The sequence below is a fragment of the Mus caroli genome, chromosome 8, assembly GCF_900094665.2.
Source record: "Mus caroli chromosome 8, CAROLI_EIJ_v1.1, whole genome shotgun sequence".
NCBI classification, from domain to species: domain Eukaryota; kingdom Metazoa; phylum Chordata; class Mammalia; order Rodentia; family Muridae; genus Mus; species Mus caroli.
Window position 1 is genome coordinate 29,709,342 of NC_034577.1, and position 6,106 is coordinate 29,715,447.

Below are 6,106 nucleotides of genomic sequence, written 5' to 3' on the forward strand. Positions count from 1 at the left end.
TTTGGGGAAGTGGGCGTGGGTAGCCCGCAGGTTGGAAAATGGTGCTGCGCCTGTTGCCTGGGATGCGCGTGTGAAGCTGCCCTAATTAGTGTTTGCGCAGGTTCTAAGGTCTTTCCTCCCAGTAATTCAAAATCTATTTACTTTTTTCCCCCCACTGTAGCAGAAGCTGCTTTGACAACGACCAGTGTAGTCTATGTATGCCCTTCTGCAGATGCGTTCCTAGGGTCTAGATTCCACAGGTTTTCTCTCAGCCATTTGCACGCTGAAATCTACAGGATTGCATCCTTTCCAATGCTGTTTGGCATTTGGGGACGTTTTTAAAAATCATTTCATTAGGGGAAATTTTTATCGTCTCCACCCTACCTTGTGTTTATGGGTGTTTTACCTACGAGCATGTCTGCACCGCGTGTGTGAAGTACCCCAGGGAGGCTGAAGAGAGCGTTGTCCTTGGGATTGAAGTTAGAACCCAACGTGGGAATTGCCATGTGGGTGCTTTTTTTTTTTTTTTTTTAGATTTATTTATTTATTACATGTAAGTACACTGTAGCTGTCTTCAGACACTCCAGAAGAGGGCGCCAGATCTCGTTCCTTCGGAAGAGCAGTCGGGTGCTCTTACCCACTGAGCCATCTCACCAGCCCCCCCTTTTTTTTTTTTTTCATGTGGGTGCTTTTGAGAGGCGAAGGAAGAAACTACCATTCCACCTGAAGTGTCTGAGCAAGAGACTTGACTCTTTATCATGCGGGTATGCTCGAAGAGTGAATACATACAAGTCAGGAAGTGTGTTTGGTGATTATTCTAACTTAGGGAGTGGCCGCCTTGTGTGTCTCTTCCTCCTGATTTGAGGTCCCGTTGTTTCACAGCCTGATTTGATTGACTAGTCTGAAAAGAATTGGTGCACAGGAAGTGGAGGATGGGGAAAGGGGCCATTGGAATAAAGGAGCAGTTCTTTGAGTAAGCAGTAGTTTTTCTGGATCTGAAGGATCGAAACATTTTCATTAAAAGTCTCACAAGGTGGAGGAAGATAAAAAGATTTCAATTCTTTGTCTTAAACCCAAGTTTTATAGTATCCATAGAAAAGACTTGTGGTGGTTTGAATATGCTTAGCCCAGGGAGTGGCACTATTAGGAGATGTGGCCTTGTTGGAGAAAGTCTGTCACTGTGGGCATGAGCTTTAAGACCCTCATTCATGCTGGCTGCCTCAAAGTCAGTCTTCTCCTGTTTGCATTTGGAGCAAGATGTTGAACTCTCAGCTTCTCCTGCACCATGCCTGCCTGGATGCTGCCATGCTCCCGCCTTGATGATAATGGACTGAATTTCTGAACCTGTAAGCCAGACCCAATTAAATGCTGTCCTTCTAAGAGTTGCCTTGGTCATGGTGTTTATTCACTTGTTTATTCACAAGACTCTTACTTGGTATTTCTCACACACTGGCGATTGAACTGGGGTCTCTAAAAAAGCAGCCAGTGCATCTAACCATAAACAGAAGAAAAATCACTTTTCCAGTCTCAAATTCTGCTTGCTTATTTTTAAAAATATTTTATGCTATTCCATGTATATGAGTATTTTGTCTACATGTGCATCTATGTACACTTCCTGTATGTGAAGCGCCAACGGAAGCCAAAAGGTGTGAGACTCCCTGGGATTGGATTCCGATGTCAGCTGTCATGTGGGTGCAGGGAACTGAAACCCAGCCCTCTGTAGGAGTTCTGTGAAAAACGTCAATGACAGTAAGTCTTTCTCCTTTCCTATCTACGTTTTGACTTCTGAAAAGATAAACATTAGAAATAGATTATATTTACCAAATAATTGATATTTGGACTTTTATTAAACTTTCTAACATTGTCAAATATGGAATTAGATATCCAATATATCATATAAGAAAAATAAACCGTTCCCTTTTACAGTTAGTTTTGCAGGATACATTGGGTTTGAGGTTCCCCTAGCACACCTTGAGTGAATGCCTTTAAGAAACAAACACATGAGAGTCATGGAGGTGAGAAGACCCACTCAAAATCTGGGTCATGCCCACTAATGGCAGCCTACATGAAAGGACCTGGAAAATGGAAGATTGTGCCCTTTGCCTGCCTGCCTGTCTATCTGTCCTGTCTATGTGTCCTGCTGCTGAGGCACTGTTTTCCTAGATGGGACTCCAATAAAAATGAAGACCAGCTGACATCCTAGTAGACTGAACTGCTACAGGAATCCTGACCTTTTATCAGGAGACAGCCATTGTTGGACATTTCAGACCATATCTGTAAACCACTCTAATCAATTCGTGTGTGTTTGTGTAGCTTAACATAGTCAGTTTAAAGACTGTAGGCAGCAGCATCCCATGAGTTGGAGTCCTGGACTTCGTAAAGTGGAGAAAGCAAGCAGAACACCAGAATTCATCTCTTTGCTTCCTTACTGCCCGGTTCTCCCACTGCCATAGCTAGAACCATCTAGTACCACATCATCTGACTACAGTGTGTTGTACCTCAAAAGTCTTCCAAAATAAACTGTTTATAAGAAACATCAAGTTATTTGGAAAATTGTAGGTTTTCTCCTGTTGCAAATTGTACACATGCGCACTTAGAAAATTAAAGTGATCAAAGGGGTTACATCTTTAAATATCAACACAGAGAGGGCAGAGACAGGCAGATCCCTGTGAGTTCAGGGCCTAGTCTGCTCTACATAGTGAGTTCCAGGTCAGCCAGTGTTTCATAGTGACACCTTTCCTCAAAGAGAGAGAGAGAGAGAGAGAGAGAGAGAGAGAGAGAGAGAGAGAGAGAGAGCCGTTTGTGTCATTCGTTAGTGGTGTGTGTGTGTGTGTGTGTATCCTCTTGTATCCCTGCCTTGCTCCTTACCCACCTGTGGCAGGAGGGTGAGTGCTGACCCTGAGATCATGAAACAAGAACGCCATCCCTGCCTCCTACTGGCTGCAGCACCCGGAGAGCAGAACCCTCGCTCCTGAGCAGCACAGTAGAGCTAGCTCTGATGGTGAAGGCACTGGTGATCTGGCCCCAAGGACAGGCAGTCTGGAGAGCTGCCCCTGCCCCTTGTTGGCTGCAGTGCTGGGTGAGCTAGCTGGAGCAGTGCTGGAGAGCTCACCCTGGTGGTGGGATGTGGAATATCTGCTAGGCTGACCAACTCAGCCACCTCCCAGGCCCAGATCCGGGGCTTTGAGTTGGCCAACCCTAACATCTACCCTATCTGTGATCTGCTGGAGTGGCTGAAAGAGCCAGTCCTGCAGATCCAAAGCTGCAGGCTCTCCATGACACAGGGCAACAACAGGATATCTGAGAGGAGTCCTGGTGAGGATCCAGTATCGATAGTGTAGCAGAAGCCAGAGGCCTCTCTAATCAGGCCAATGACTCACTGCAATGAACATTTGCAAGTAAAGGCCTTTGGATACACCTTCGGGGACACACTGACACATTACAGCTTCCACGACAAGATTTTTAAAAAATAATTAATTTTTTATTCTATCTTTTCTTTTGTGGGGGAGGTTGTAAGGGCAAAGGGTAGAAATGAATAGATGGGGAGGTGAATAGGATTGGGGTGCATGATGAGAAAGTCACAAAGAATGAATAATTTTTTTAAAAAGGAAAAGAAAGGAAGTAAGAAAAACCTATATTGTATCGAAGTTGAACACAACTGAATCTCAAGTAAAGCCGGTCAGAAAGGTTTTTTTTTTTTTTTTAATTTTTTTTATTAGGTATTTTCCTCAATTACATTTCCAATGCTATCCAAAAAGTCCCCAATACCCTCCCCCTCCCCCCCCCCAGTCCCCTACCCACCCACTCCCACTTTTTGGCCCTGGCATTCCCCTGTACTGGGGCATATAAATTTGGCAAGTCCAATGGGCCTCTCTTTCCAGTGATGGCCGACTAGGCCATCTTTTGATACAAATGCAGCTAGAGTCAAGAGCTCTGGGGTACTGTTTTTTGTTTTTTTGAAGTGCCAGCAGAGGGCAGTCGACCCCAAACTTCTACTTTTGAAGTTTAGTAATCAGTTTTCCTAATTCAAAATACTAACAGACTGTCACTCTGTTGAAAATTGATAAGCACACAGTCAGACAAGATTTGCTTAGCATTCAAGGAGCTCTAGGTTCAATCTTCCATAGCCCCCTCCAAAAGAATTATTAGTCAGTAGGTGTGGCCAGTAGAAAATTTATATGAAAGTGTTCAAATGTTTTCAAAGGTTTATTACTTATTTTATATTCTTACATTAGATAGCAAATGAATTAATTAATTTTACTGTGTATTGTGATGGATGCTGTTGTTTATGATTGGAATAAAATCTTTTCCTTATATTTTGGCACTCTTATTTTGCTGGGCAAGAGGCACACATAAAAATAGGTTCAAATGTGTTTTAAATTACATTAAGTATCTTAGAAGGACAGAATTAATTTTGCTGAAGACAGATGGGTCAAAAGAGTGTCCCTGGCAGAACAAGACCTAACAAAAGAAGCTATGGTGTCTGAATTTTCACATTAAAATAGTGAATTGCATTTGTGAATTTGTAAATTGTGTGAATTCCTTTCCTTCCTCTAAAAATTAGATGTTGTGCTCTAAAACCCAATTCCACAAAGACTAGACCAAAGGACAGGAGAACATAACCACATTTAGGAAGCCAGGATGGGAGGGATAGGTCAGTAATATGTTTAACAGAACCAAGAAACCAGAATCACAAGTTAGCACTGGGGAAAGCTAGCCCGGCTGTGTCACATAGCAAACCCTTCAGAGGCGTTGCCAGGGTTTTAAGGTGAGGGGAGCTAAGTCAAGGAAGTGGGGCGAAAGCAGTGGAGAAATTGGTTTGAAAAGAAGCAGTGGACCCAGATCCTTGCTGACCCAGCAGGCGTTTGGGTGCTTGCTCTCACTGAGGGGAATTAAGGGATTCCCCCACCCCACCCTCCTTGCTGGGTAAGCAAGGTGCTTAGCCAGGTTAGTTCCCAGAACAGAGAAGCTAGACTTCACCCTCCAGGTGGAAGAAGAAAGACTCTTCCCTTGGGGCCCCTGGCCATCTATAAAGAGAGTACACAGGTTTCTTAACTGTTTTAAGAACAGGGTTGGTCTGTGTAGTTCAGGCTGCTCAGAAACTCATAAACCTCCTGCCTCTGCCTTTAAGTACCAGCATTACAAGTGTGAGTTGCCATGTCCGGCTTGCTCGTTGACTCTTGGAGGAGTCCTAAAGCCACTATAAATTGAAACTGGCATCAGTTGCTAATGCCTACTGAACATCACAGTTGAATCTAGCTTCTGTAAACCTGCCTGGAACACCTTTATTAACCTACAGCTGGCAAAACCACCTAACCAGAGCCTACTTTATAATTAAGTATTGAATATCTCATGTAACTTAGTAACACTGTAGGGAGAATGAACATATCCCCCCCCCCCCAGGTTAAAAAGTCATTCAGGAATGCCTGGCACCTTCTCCATGTCACTGTACTCTGAAACACAAGCTTTAGATTCAGGTAGATTCTGGTTAGTTTCTGTCTACTTGTGACCTGCGGAGTCCAATGAAGTTGCTTTTGGTGTTTATCTGCACTTGCGTTGTCTTGAACAGGGCTTGGCGGCATTCTTTGTTTTCCCTTTGAGTCCTACAAATGCATTTGTTTTGGGAAATATTAAAAAGAACGGCAGTTCCCACGCTACACCCAGCTACTTTTTTGCCCTGCGCTCTCTCTGCTTCTAGCTAGCCCCAGTTGGCAGTCTTCCCTTCCCCGGTTCGCCTGTCTCCTCCGCCAGTACCTTCTCAGCCATAAACCCCCTGTAGTTGGTGGTCCCACATTCCAGTAACCCAGTAAATCAAAACTCTAGAAGCTTATAATTAATCAGTCAGATTTATATATCAATAAATTCTCAATTCACAAGATACCCACACAATAGTTTCAGAACCAATTGATAGTGATATAAGCTGCCTATCTATATTAGACAAGTTATCCCAATTACTTCTATCCCTATGTGATATTATAGCTACCTGTGGCTATTTAAAGCCACGCAGAAACTGAATCGTCTTGCTCTCCCTCCATCTTCCTCTCTTTCCTTCCTCCCTTCCTGTCTTGCTCCCTCTCTCTGCAACTCTTAGCTCTGCCTCCCTTCTCCCTGTCCCTTTTCACAGTCT